We start from the raw sequence: 14586 nt of genomic DNA, 5'->3' as shown, positions 1-14586 counted from the left end.
TTCAAATTCATCCTGAATGTATTCCCAGCCTTGCAAGGGCATGGGAAGGTCAATTAGAGCAGCATTGGTGCTTACAGAAATGAAGTGACTTACATCTTGAGAGAGAATTAGCGGCTACAGAGCAGGTCACTAGAAATCTTTACTTCCCTTGTCACTGAATCACGCATAGGAAAAGAACTAATCATCCATGCTCAAATATTTGAAGTCCTCCTTTATTTGGGGGTCCAAGGATGCTTAGATGTCAGCTTCCTTTCTAGCTGTTTCCGACAGGAAAATAAGGAAGGTCACTCCAGAAGGTCAGCTGTTTTCCAGTCCCTAAGAATTGATAAAACCCTAGTACCCTCCATTCCTACCTCCCCTCCCATATATAAGGCAAAATTCTGATCTCTCCACAGAGGGACTTCTTAGATTATCAAATTTAAAGCTTAAAAAACTACACTAAGGAAGGAATCCATGGAATTTTTTCCTTGCTATGTCTTTTTCACATTTACAGTTTTCGGAGCAAAAGCTATAAAACAGCATCAGTAAATTTCATAATCTTTATGAAAAAAATCATTTTCCAGATACTTTGATATATTGGAGTCCCTGAAAGCAAATAATAAAATCCAGTCAATAAGAAGACATATGTATTCTTAGCGCTCACAAAATCATCTGAGGAAAATTTTGCCAAGTAAAGCAAAATGTATATGTATAGTATGATCCAGAATGAGGTGCCTAAGATTAATTTGATAATATGAGAGACTTTTCTGGCAATGAGCCAACTTTTTCTCCATAATTCCACTATGTATTATTTTTATTTTGTGATCACTAACAGGAATAATGACATTGTTAATTCCACTTTTATTGACTATGGTCACTACAGAGTTCATCAACCTACTGTAGTAACATAAAATAGGAAGCTTGACCCTCACCTTGTCTGAAAGTCTTTTATTTGTAATGTTATCACTTGCATTTATTGGTAATGACTTTGATCCTTTATGATCATGTTATTGATTCTTCAGCATGCCTTTCAACGGAAGCATTAACAAACATTTAGCTTTGAAGGTGATGCTTTAATTTCATTCTCTGTCCTTTTTTAAGGACCTTGACACTAACTCTGACCATAATATTTCCAATACCCATGAAGAGAAAACGCATTTCCATAGTTTATTGCGTGCACTTCCATTGTAATGGCAAGGCTGCTGGTAATAGAGTATCATAGCATGCAATTCCTACATGGGCTAAAAATTCCACTGGACTACTCAAATGACTCATTTTGCATTAGTGCAATTGTTTGCAAGTGTGCTTCACCCTAATTTATTAATCTTATTTTCTTCTCGTAGAATTGGCCATTAAACTCTATATTATGAATTAAATCTATGAAGTTAAAATTCCTTTATAAAGTTAAGTCTTGCCATGATTTTTATGTTCATTTTGATTCATTTCTTAAAATTTAGACTACTAATGCAGATTGAGAGATAATTCTGATTTAATTGCATTTATTTTTGGTATTGTATTTCAGGTACAGGAATCTCCATCAATATGTTTCAGGGAATCCCTTCTCTCACATTTCAGCTCAGCTCTCTTTGCTACTTGCCTTTATTCACATCATCTATTCTTCTTCCCTGATCATTCAAAGACTTCAGGGCCACTGGGTCTTTATTCCACACCTGCTTTGAGTTCTCTCTTTTTTTTCTCGCCAGTTCCAAAGCAAATCCAACTCTGTCACCAACCAGCTACATGACCTGAAGCACACATCTTTGTCTCAATGAGTAATGGTTTATGCTTGTATAAAATGATTCCGCTTGACAAGGACTTAGGGACTCTAAAAAAAATCAGACCCGGCCTGTGGTCTTTAATTTATAGACAGCAAGACTCATGCAAAAATGAGGACACTTAGTGGAACAGTGACGTATGGCTGTGTTGGAATGCCAACTTCTCTACTTAGTAGCTCTGAGATCCTGGGCAGCTTACATAACCTCTTGCCAATGGTTCATCAACTGTAAAATGGGGTTATAAGCTCTGATTCCATAGGACAGGTTATGAAGATTAAAATGAGCAAATATGTTGGAGGTGTTGAGACAGTGAGTGGCACAGTGTAAGTAGACTCAAAGAAGGTCAGCTGTTTTCCAGTCCCTAAGAACTGACCAATCTTAGTATCCTCCATTCCTACCCCCACTTCCACATATAAGGCAAAATTCTGATCTCTCCACAGAGTGACTTTTGGAGATGTAATTTCAAATAATGAAATATATCAAAAACTTTTTAAAAAGTTAACTTTTTATTTTCTTGTTCCAGTTTTGCTGGGACTCTGAACCAGAACTTTCTGAGCACGAGTTGTGCCATAGCAATGCCCTGTGAACCGGTGACAGGGAGCTGTGCCTCAGTGTGCCGTACCACTAGTACTAGTATAATTACCTGCGTGTGCTGTGACATGAATCGCTGTTCTGACAACTCTTTAGATTCTTCTTGCAAAAACTTGTACGGCAACCCTGGAAGCCTACCCACATTTGCCCATTCTTGAGACAGAGACCTTCCTCTTCAAACCTGAAAGCATTTGCCTCGGGCTGAATCTGGGTGGGGAATGAGGAGCAGAGGAGGAAATGGTGAAGGCCATGGATCGATACATCCACCCTGCAATATGAAAGAGAATACTGGAGAGAGACATGCTTATGAGTGAGCGATATAGGCTGAGAATAATGTAGAAGTTACTTTCAAGTATTAGGGGGGGGTGGGGAAGAGAAGATTGACAATGGAATAAAAATTGCTTGATCATATTAATTTATTGATATTTTATAAGAGCTCTGAATTTGCCTGAGGTACATGTAAGTGGGGTTTTATTTATATTATATTAGTGGAATATATTTCTACTTAAATAAAATTTCTCAGATAACTAAACCTCATTGTGCTACATCTCAGGACTTTTGAACATTTATCTATGTTTGGATTTGTTTAGGCATCTGCCGCCCCTTCAGTCCAGTCCTGGTGAACCAGCTCATCTGTAGCTTCAGCTTCGTGGGTCATGAGAATCAGACCCGATAACCAATCCACTTCCTCCCTGTGTCCACAAACTAGGGCAGGAGTAGGCAATGGATTCAGAGCTGGCAAACCAGGACATTGCCAGTGGGCAAAGATGAGCAGGACAAATTCAAATGTCTTGAAATTTTATAAGAAAAAGTAGAAAAGAGAATAAGGGAGAAACAGAAATTCAAACTGAAAGGAGGCTTTGAGAGGAGTCCAGAGGGGTGATCACAGACCAAGATGATGAAAGATCAGAATCAGAAACAGAGATATATTTAAAAAGAAACCAGGGACCTACAAAAGAGGTAGGCACAGGAGTGAGTCCATGGGCTGACTCAGTTTCTGACCACTTTTACTTGCAGTTTCTAACCCCTAGGTGCATGCACAGGTGCACACACACCTTGCTCGTAGAATGTGTTCAGGGGCTCTATTACTTACAACCAAAAGAGCCCAAGTAAAATGCCAGTCTCACTGAAATGGATTACAAACCATGTCTTCTTATTGAACAGAGCACGACAAACCTACTCGACCCTTTTCTTGATGGCCCTGGGCCATCATTACTGACAACTACAGGGAGGTGCTGTAACACAGTGATGCTTTCTGGGCTGCTGGGCGTGCAAGGCTCTTTATCTCTTCTCTAAATGGCCTCGGAAATGATGCTCTTTGAATCCCTAGCCTCCTTTGTGTGGTTTTTCAATCTCTCCCATTACCATAAATCTGCTTGCCCGTAACAGCTTTCTTTCTAACTTTCTGCTTCTAATCTTCTGGAGGCTGGGAAATAAGATAACCAAGCTTGATGGACTCCGGTATAAAATAAGACTGCAGCTCATATACCCTGGGTCACCTCTTCAAAATGTGATATCTATATACAGAAAACTCCTGAGATGGAAAGAAGAAGGGAGAAGAGACATTCTCTAGATCTGGCGCTGTTCTAAGAGGCTGCTCACTACTTCTGTCACTCACAGTTGCCTGATCCCTTCCTCACAACATTCCACAGTGGAATTCTAATGTCTACATGGTTATTTCAACAATAGTTGCTGCCTCTCAAAGCTTTAGTAACTGAGAAAACAATGTGAATATCTTTATATTGTATTTACTTAAGATTGGATTTTAAAAGCAAAGTAAGTATATTCAGATCATATTTCTAAAATAAAATTAGATAATCAAATAATTTCTTTGAATTCTTAAAATGATTTTTTATTTTTTTTGTTGTTAATCCTCTTTCAAATGAAACCTTCTCTGCCTAAATGGGTATTGACTATTCGTAATTCTCTAGGTAACTATAGTGGCACAATTTTCTCAAATGGTGAAATGGTGTTAGATGATTCACTAACTTATAACACATACTTGTAGAATACCTACTATGTTCCAACAGTAACTTGGGCCAGGGGAGATGCCGGAGAACAAAATAGACAAGGTACTTGCCTATATGAGGTTTACATTATATTCAAAATACTAAAGGCAATTGTGCTATAGTCCAGAGAGCTCAGGAAGGCCGGACCTAGCAGATTTTCTCTGAGGTGACATTTCCCCAAATAGTCTAATCTATAGTTCAAACCAGGACACTTCTGGGAATAAAAGTGGCATTGTGAATAATTATGCAGGGTCATTAGGCACATGGCTGGACGTTCCCTGGAAAATTAGATAGATGGCCACCTCGTCTATAGGTCAATGCCCTGCACATAGTAGATACTCAATAAGCATTTGCTGAGTAAGTTGAAATCATATGAATAAAAGGGACCATGCAGCTAAATTATTAATGAAAAGAGCAATTATTCGTTGACTAACTTTCCATGTTCTCTGTCATCCACATAAGCAAGTTTAATAAAATCTTGGTCACTTCCTATCTAGCTTCCATAAAAATGATGAAATAATATGGCTGCTGGCCAACACCTGAAAGCTCACTTAGGAAAATTACATGGACTGGAGGCAGCTCTATTCTATTTAAGTCTTCGTTTGAGACAAGCTTGTTACTGAAATTGTTCCGCCTCACACACTTGTTTCTTTCCCTAGCTGAATATTAACCTTTTAGCTAAGTTCCTCCTAGTTATTCATTCAAATATGTTAGATTTATCAGAGTACAGTCCCAAATAAGGCTCTAATTGAAAAATAAAGCTCACTCCCAACTGTTCTTCCTTTAACGGTTTGTCAGCCCAAATGTCATCATTTCATTGCTCTTTCCCTTCCCTTTGAGCCAGGAGCAAATGCTGCACAGTTATCACTTCTACCTGGGCTTTGTAACTATAATTCAGATCTCACCTATACTAACTCGCTAAGGAAACGTTACTGTAAGGGCTCTTAAATGAGCATCCATGCATGTGCATTCTGAAACTGTACGCACAGTCTTGTCTATAAGTGCATATTGTTTTCCTAAGAGAGGTTCCATAGCTTTTGTCTACTTTTCAAAGGGCTCTGAGATTAGAACCATCATTCTAAGGAAAGCAACATTATTTTCTCCATTTTACTTTCTATGAAACTATCCTCACATTTATTTGATCACATTTGGCAAATCACTGGGGGAAACTAGAGTGAAAGGAATGGATACGAGGTGGGAAGGCAAATGCACAAAGAGTTGCTCACACCATTTAGAATGACCTGGGTAGCTTATCTTCTACATAGAGACTATGTGTAAGGATTATGTCCACTCCAATGCATTGCCACCATTCTGATCTGAACACACAGGGCCTCATTTGTAAAGCTCTAATGAAATATGCTGATCTCTAAGGAAATGTAGATGAGATGTACGGACCTCTAATGAAATATAGTTTTCCCTTCTTCCTCCCTCCACCACCACCACCCACCCATCTACCCACTTCAATCAGTTGTGGGCAGATAAATCTTAGAAAATCTCTCTCTTCAAAGCCTTTAGAAATCTTCAGTGGATTCCATTTCCCTTGGATAAAATTCAAAATTCTTAGCCAGCCATTAAAACCTCTCCATAAGCTCATCTAACACAATTTCCTATCATGAACATTCTACTCTCTATGAAAGTATGCTCTTCATCCACAAAGAAAGTGTTACTCTACTTCCAAGATTGAACTGGCATATCCCCCAGACTCGCGAGATTGAGCTAGCCCATCCTTCGGGGTCCAGATCAGTAGCCCTTCGTCTGCAAAGTCTGCTCCAACCACTTAGCACACACTGCAGTCCTGTGCTTCTTGTAGAACAACTATTTCCTGTCCCAAACCCTCTGCACTTAACACATGCTGCCTTGTAGTTATATAATTTTTTTAAATTTTATGCTCAGACTTCTCAACAATGCTGAAGATTTTTTGAAGGCAAAAGCCATCTTTAGACTGCTTTGATTCCCTCACTATTTTTAGCACTGCTTATCTGCTGATGGTGTTGTTTGAAAACAGTATCATAGGGTTAGAAGAATGAGGGTATAATGGACCAAGATAGAGGAATGGGGTGGTGGTGTGATCTTTATTATGAAGGAATTGTTTTGCTTCTTTGAAATCCCTCAGCACATTAAGGTGTCCCTTGTGTCTCTTCCATCTGTAAGAGATATTTTGTTTGCACAGGAGGACTGAAGTGTTTGAGGTCCTTTTAAGAATATGGAGAATTGCTTCAAAATTGTTCTGAGGTTATTACTGTGAACAGTGTAACTCTCTCAGAACTGCTCAGACAGAACTGAGAATGGAAACTGGCAAATAGTGCTCCTGAGACTGTAACACAAAAATCAATCAATTGAATTTAAATGTCTCTCTGGGCATTATGCTGAATCTAATATAACCCCACAATTTAAAATTTGAGAGAAGGTTCTGTTCAACTCTCTGCAAAATGAACTGCTAAGGAGATAAGGAACTCAGCAGGTCTGGCGCTGGCACCCTTTTCCATCTGAACGGCAGCAATATGTAAACAGGAGAATGATTCCATGATACTCATAAGCAAATTGCCACAGTAGCATCAATACCAAAAGATAGAGGCAAGGAGGATGCCAGATGACATTATCAATGACACATGAATACAAATCAGCCATACAGATGGAATGAAAGTGTCATAGCCGGATTATGAATTCCTACAGAAAGTGTTCTTTAAAATTACCTGAAAAGAAAAGAAAAACAACATTTCAGATGTATTATGGAGAAGGGCCAATCAATTATATAAGGCCCAAGACAACAAAGGATCTGATGTGATCTGAGGAGGTAGCTGATGGAGTTACTGAAGTTAGAAACAGAAGAAAGCTGGTAAAGCCTCCCGTAGTGTTACAGGTTCACTAGATTGTAGACTTGGGGGACCATGCAGGTTGTAAATAAGCAGTATAAACTGTTTTAAACATCCACAACATTTATGATTTTCTTTTTAATCCAAGTTAAAATGAACATGAGCCTGTTGTGTAGGGGTAAAAGAGATTTTATCTTATTTTTTATTTTTTTAATATATTTTATTGATTTTTTACAGAGAGGAAGGGAGAGGGATAGAGAGTTAGAAACATTAATGAGAGAGAAACATCGATCAGCTGCCTTCTGCACACTCCCTACTGGGGATGTGCCCGCAACCAAGGTACATGCCCTTGACCGGAATCGAACCTGGGACCCTTCAGTCTGCAGGCCAACGCTCTATCCACTGAGCCAAACCGGTCAGGGCTAAGAGAGATTTTAAAGTTGCAGAAAGTGCTGAGGAGGTTACAGGCTACGGCCTTTACCTGCTTCTATTGTAGAAATCTCAAGAGTTACCTTCTCTTAGCTGCCACCCTCCCCAACACACCTGCAATGCTAGCTTCCCAAACTGGAGGCCAGCGACTAGAAAACCAGGGTTCTCATAACCACTTCAAGGGCTTCTTTGAACTTTCATTGCCAAGCAAAGCTTCACTCTGTCCGAGTCTCTTCAGTCCTTTCATTTCATTGAAATATTCCCCACTCACATATTCAAAATCCATTCTTGCGCTAGAGAAACTGAGCATCTGAACATAGTGTTACCTTAAGGACAGAATACACACAGCGACACAAGTAGAGGAGTAACAGATAAGCAATATTTAACATTTGCATTTGAAGAGCCCACAATATGCGTGAATATATAAAGTGGATATATTTTTAAAGAATTATGCAGTCTCTTGAACGTGGTTGCAGTGTTTTCCTCAGTACTTGTGTCTGCAGAACGATGCTGTGAAGAGGGAGGGAAATAAGTGCAGCTGTAGGATTTTTTATGGATAACCTTCCTGGGAAATCACATCATCAGTAATACCCCTGCCATCCCAAAACCTACAGGTTAAATCAGAGACTGCGGTAACCACTGCATTCGCTGGCAACTGTTATTATTATTAGTTGTTATTAATCTCATGTTGAGTACAATAACCAAAAATTTCCTTGAAAGAAGCTGTTATTTAGGGATTGAACAAAAAAGTTATCTCCTTGCTTTTCTGTTTCTCTCTCTCTCTCTCTCTCTCTCTCTCTCTCTCTCTCTCTCCTCACCTGAGAACACGATTAGAGATAGGAAGGGTGAGAGAGAAACACTGATCATCTGCCTTCTGTATGTGCCCAGAATTGAACTGACAACCTCTCAGTGCACAGGACAAGGCTCAACCAACTGAGCCACTCCAGCTGGGACTCTCTTTTGCTCTTTCTTTTTTTCTGCAATAATGTCATCATTACAATTGTCGTCTGGATCTTGCATTAGCCCCTGCCTTGTATGTCCCACCTTCTCTAAACTCATTCATTGTTTACAACAACAACAAAAGAAAAAAGCTTTGTTTTTGTAAATTAAAAGAAATCAGTAGCCTACTTATAAAATACCCACTGAGCTCACTGAGGCCCATTATTTTAGAATTATACTGTGATCCACTGTGTTCATAATTTCTGGATTACTGACCAAATAACTGTCTTTGCTCTTAACCATAATTAAGGTCTACACTTATTCTAATTTGACAATATAGGTTGTCAATTGCTGTCTCTCAGGTCACTCTGCCACTGAGTCTAGCTGTCCACCTAAAGGATTTCGATGATTTTTTCAAATATATATATTTTAAATATTTTTTTTACTGATTTCAGATAGGAAGAGAAGGGGAAAGATAGATAGAAACATCAATGATGAGAGAGAATCATTGATCAATCAGCTATCTTCTGCACATCCCCTACTGGGGAACAAGCCCACAACCCAGGCATGTGCCCTGATCAGGAATAGAACCATGACCTCCTGGATCATAGGTCGATGCTCAATCACTGAGCCACACCAGCTAGGCTCTATGAGTTTTTGAGATGAATACTAAGAAAACACTTTGGAGAAGGAAAAGATTAGATTTCAAAACAATAAAACACAAAAGTGTGGTTTACTATCTTTCAACTTTCCCTCCTGTTCTAAATAAAGTCAATTATTCCATATTCAGATGCAAATATAAATGCCAAACAAGGTTAAGTTTGTATTTGTGAAGAAAAAAAAAAAATAAGACTTCTGTTTGCTTCTGCCTCAGCCTTTTAGCTCAGTGCTCATTAAACCAGCGGAGAAAGCCTGTTGGTCACGTCTGGCAGGCATTTATTGGCTTTGCTATTATTTGTTTTTAACACTGAAATGTGTTATGCTAAAATAAAACATCAGCTAATTTTAAGCTTCTTTGCATAAACATCTTCCAATGACTGAGCTATTTCTAATAAGATTAGTATTTTTTTTTAACTTAGGATGTTTGGATTTTCAACATTATATTTTGGTTTATAATTGGAAAATGTGCTAAAGAAAATTAGAAAAACACTTCATTTAGTGGTGAATTCCTCAGGCCACTGACTAGATACACAGCAGGCTGGGGCTTTCCCAGGCCTGGAGCAGGCAGCCACTCTCCAGAAGCAGATCTGGGCTGAGGCCAGAATCTTCAGGCTCCTTATGCCCCTCCAGTTGGAAACTTGAGTGTTTGTTTCCTCATTTTTTCCTTTTCCTCTCTCTTGGCCAGTCAGCAGCCAGATCCTGTGAACTCCACTGCCACAAACCCATCCTCTTCATTCTTCCAACCTACAGCCCTCATTAACTCTAACCTGGTGTATTCAATCCTGGCCCCTTTCTCCTGTCTACATTTCTCCCCATTCCTATATGTCCTCTGAATCATTTTAGAATAAAAAGGTGATGCCCTACCCTAGTTACTATCATTAAATACTGCCCCAGTAATTATACAATAAAGTCCAAACTCCTCAGCACCGATCTGACAATCTTTCATGGACTAGCTGTTGTCTACATTTCCAGCCTAATGTGCCTTTTCTCTCCATTCTCCACATCCTCTAATCACACCAAATTATTTGCAGTTCTTCAAACAAGATATGATTTTCTCCATCCCTTTCTTGTATGAGTGCTGTTCTTTTTGCCTAGAATGACCTCTTTCTTGCCTCTCTGGAAAACTCCTTTTTATTTTTTTTATTGTTTAAATATGTTTTTATTGATTTCAGAGAGGAAGGGAGAGGGAGAGAGAGATAGAAACATCAATGATGAGAGGGAATCATTGATTCACCACCTCCTGCACATCTCCAACTGGGGATGGAGCTCACAACCTGGGCATGTGCCCTGACTGGGAATCGAACCATGATCTCCTAGTTCATGGGTCAATGCTCCACTCCTGATCTACACCAGCTGGGCAAACTCCTATGTTTTTCACAATTCTCCTAGGAAAGTCCTTTCTGAACCGCGCAATGCAAGTGCTATTCTTTAGTGGCTCCCCAATAACTAGGTACATCTCAAGATTAGCTCTTTCCACCTTCTTGCAAATATCTCATGTGTATTTGGCTCCCTCCATTAGAATAGAAGTCCTGGAAAGTCTGGGAGTATGAGCTTTTCATAGGGTGTAGTCGATCCTAAATGGATATTTATTGAATAAGTTAATGAGGGCTTGTGAAGGAGTGTTCAGAAGGGTAATAGTTGGGTATACCTCATGAATCTAATCACAAGGCTGTTTTAATTTTTAGTGTTCCTGACAACACAGCATCACAACATTGAACATACCAGTGTTTATAGTGACTAGTGACTAGCTGAATTTGACTTGTAAATGAGTTTTGTTCACCAGGATAGTAGCTTTTAATTATTATTATTATTGCTATTATAAAATTAAGATATTAAATTATAGTTATTACACTAAAGTTCTAATTTTACATCTGCTTAAAAAAATAAGTCAAGGGATCCTGGGCTCTATTTTCCTCTTACAAAGCGTCACCTGAAACTTCCTAACCGCTGTTCTCTTTACATGGGGTGTAAACTTCGCGATTCACCACGCTTCCTTCCTGGGAATGCTGGCCTCTGCTGGCGTGTAGAGCAGTGCTGCTGAGGAGCCCTGCACAGTGGGAAAGTATTTGTGCAGAAGTAACAACTTCGGAGTCTTTATATTTGCTTTACAATTAGAAAGTTCTGCAGTCTATTCAAACCTATGAATGTTTTTGGCCTTTAGTATCTTAATCTGTGCAAATTAAAGCAGGGGCTAGATAAGTCTGTTTCAAAGTCTCAGCAATGCCCATCAAAGGGTGGGGGAGAGTAAAGGAAAATGACAAGGCCCCCTCACTGTATCTAAACGAGAACTACTAATGCCATATAATAATTGGTTGGAAAATGGCATCCATTAAAATAAGTTAGAAAACCACTAAATTAGATAGCATCTAAAGGACATATCAGCTCAAAATCCTTGCTATAATTGTAATGCTTTTTAAAAAATATTGACAAAAAATCATATTCTTAAACACAATTTCAAAATAGAAAAGAATATAGTTTAGAGACAAAAATTTTTATTTTTTCAAAATAATATAATTATAATACCATCTCTATATATTGGCAACATAAAAGATGTTTTCATTTTATATTGATATATTGGAGGTGGCTATCATTACTTAATATACATGCTAAGAATACTTATCAAACATCGCTAAATTAAGCAGAGAAAAGTTCTAAAAAACTACAAAGGTAATTTTGTGTATCCCCAAACATTAAGATAATATCAAATAGAAAAGCAGCAATGATTAGCAGACATTTTAATAAAATTATGTTCATACATTATTTTAATACTCCAAGAGCTAACTTCTAATACAACTATTTGACCTCTTAATTCACATAATTTCTTAATGTTAACAGTATTTGGTTTTCTTTATCGTTCAACAAATATCTATTGAGTTTGGACTCTGCCCAAAGGCACATATAATCTTTAATGATGGCCATGGTATAGTAAAAGCTATGTGTTTTGTCTGTCTTCATTTAGGTAACACAAGTGCTCAATTTACCTTCCCTTAAAACCTACAATTATGGGTTGTAATTTTAGCTGGAACATGATTTCTTTGTAGTGTTAGCTCTATCATGAAAACTCTACACAGCTCTAACTGCTCTTGACAGATGAGAAATAGCAGAAGGACTCATTTTATAATAAAGATTATGAATGTCACTCTGAGATGTTCATGTTAGAATAGAGTTTAGTCTTCCAAAAGGGACAGAGGCATAAAAAAAATCACATCCCATAACTGTATTACATTCCTTCTCTATCACCGAATGGACAATGTAATACCAAGCTCTAATAATGCTCATTTGATTGACTCTGGCCAAACAGCCTCTTATCAAGCATAAGCTACTTCCCTCTGATGGATGACTATGGTTTATGGTGCACATTTCATTTGCAAACGGAGTTTGAAAATTCTCCTTCACTGACAGAATTCTGATGAAGCCTGCACCAGCATTATTGCACACTAAACTCATTAGAATAAAAAGAAGGAAACAGTGGCTGAGGCCTAGGGATGATTTGCTAATCTTGTTGTGTGAGAATAATACATTTAATTTTCCTTTGTGGGACCTGACCCATCTTGAACTTTTGTTTGCTATTACTTGCCAGATTCCCTTAGGTGCTTGGTGTACTTCCTTTTGTACCTTTAAGGTTAAAGGAGGGCAGTAATAAAATCAAATGCAGCTAGAAAATGCCCCTATGGATTCCAATTTTCCAAAGTGATTATGTCAGGTTGAAGAAGATGAAAATGCTGGTGTTTAAAAATCCAACTGTAAGCTCTTTGAATAGGAGAGAAAAGCAAGAGGATTGTTAAAAGAAATAATTGTGCCTTGGGTGTATTTTTTTGAATGGTGACTAAAATGAAGGTTAAAATATAATAATGAAGAGCTTATCCATAACAACATTTCATAGACAGGCAGGAGGACACCTTGAGAAGCTTGGAAGAATAAAACACAGACTGGGTACTCTTTTTCACGCACGAATCGATACAAACATTTCTCACTCCTAATACCTCAGCCACTCATCTCGTTTTTGTGGGCCCCCTGTTATTCTCATTCCTGATTCACTAGCACACAAGGATTCCTGTTTCTTAAAATAAACGGTCTCAGACAAATGAACATCTCTCATGACTTCCCAGCTCCTCGAGAGTCAGTGATAAAAATCAGTGATTTCAAATTCTCTGTAATTTTCACCAGAAATGCAGAAATGAATCATAGGAAGATATTATTGACTCTTTTCTCATGTCCACAGCTGCAAGGCAAACTCAAGAAAGATAAAGGTGCCCACAGATTTGCCATTAAGTCCCTATCAAGTGATTCCCAGATGGCTGTATCCGTACCCATGGTTTATGACAACAGTATATTCCAAGTAGATTTCCACTGTGCTATGAAATTACTTGTACCTTTATGGCTTGTGAATTTACATAGAACACTTACGGAGGATGATCCTCCTTTAGCTTTCCCTTTATTGTGCCCTCAATGAACTTCCTTGAAAGAAAGGTGTAGGCATAATTGCAGCCAAGTCTCATTGGTACAAATCTGTACATGAATCACCAGAAAATGACTGATTTCCCCACATAGCAATGGTGCTTAAGACTCAGAAAGTGTGAAATGAAAAACTTAATGTTCTCCTAACAGTGCAATTTAGAATAATGTCAATATACCACACACTATTTTTTCAAACCTTACATTTAAAAAATAAAACCAAATCACAATGGCGAGTTTCCATTGTGGGAGACATTTACTATGCAATATCAGTCTCTTCCAACCCATCTCTCAATTGTTGAGGGCACCGAGCAAAAGAAACCGCACCATTAAATGTCAGCCCTATAATTCACACTCAATGGGCAAGCAAACAGCCCTTTTCTCAGGACTGAAAGCAATGGACGTAGAAGCGCTATAAATATCAGGCTCACTTATTAAAAACAAAAAGAAAAAATAATGAAAAGAAAGAACACCCAGCAGAATCTCACCAAGCTTCTAAGAACTTTCCTTAGAGGTTGTCGCTCTGAAGCAGGTGAGCATGAATGCCCTCTCAGGAGAGGTTTTTATACTGAGAGGGGTTATTAGTCTGAAGAAATTCTCTTGAAGATTCCATTCTTCATAACTAGCCCTGATGAAAGGCAAGGAGGTGGAAAGGATGTGTGTTTCAATTTTGGATCTACTGAGAATTTTGCTTTGAGCAGGGATAGCAACAGCCACATGAAAGAGCAAAATTGGGTGCTTTTTATTCCACGTCTCTTTGGATGTCTCATTCTCCTCTGAAATCCAACTGTGTTTATGCCCCATCTAATCTCCATGTGGTCCTTTCTTTCCTAGAAAAACATCTATGCTCCATTCTTTACACTTTTTCATCTTTTATTCATTTGTTCCATCGTTTACTAATGGAATAACTAGTTATTTAATATGAAAATTTTTATT

At 38.3% G+C, this 14586-nt stretch overlaps 1 protein-coding gene across 2 annotated transcripts in view; it reads right to left on the bottom strand.

Annotated features, from left to right (window-relative positions):
• The window catches only part of DCC (DCC netrin 1 receptor), a 937052-nt gene that overhangs the window by 831993 nt on the left and 90473 nt on the right, over positions 1-14586 (bottom strand). The window lies entirely within an intron of this gene.

Source organism: Myotis yumanensis, unplaced genomic scaffold (genome assembly GCF_028538775.1).
Source record: "Myotis yumanensis isolate MYYU_CA2020_CCGP unplaced genomic scaffold, mMyoYum1.0.hap1 SCAF_7, whole genome shotgun sequence".
Lineage (NCBI taxonomy): Eukaryota > Metazoa > Chordata > Mammalia > Chiroptera > Vespertilionidae > Myotis > Myotis yumanensis.
Note: the sequence above shows the minus strand (reverse complement) of the source record. Positions and strands in the feature narration are given on the sequence as shown.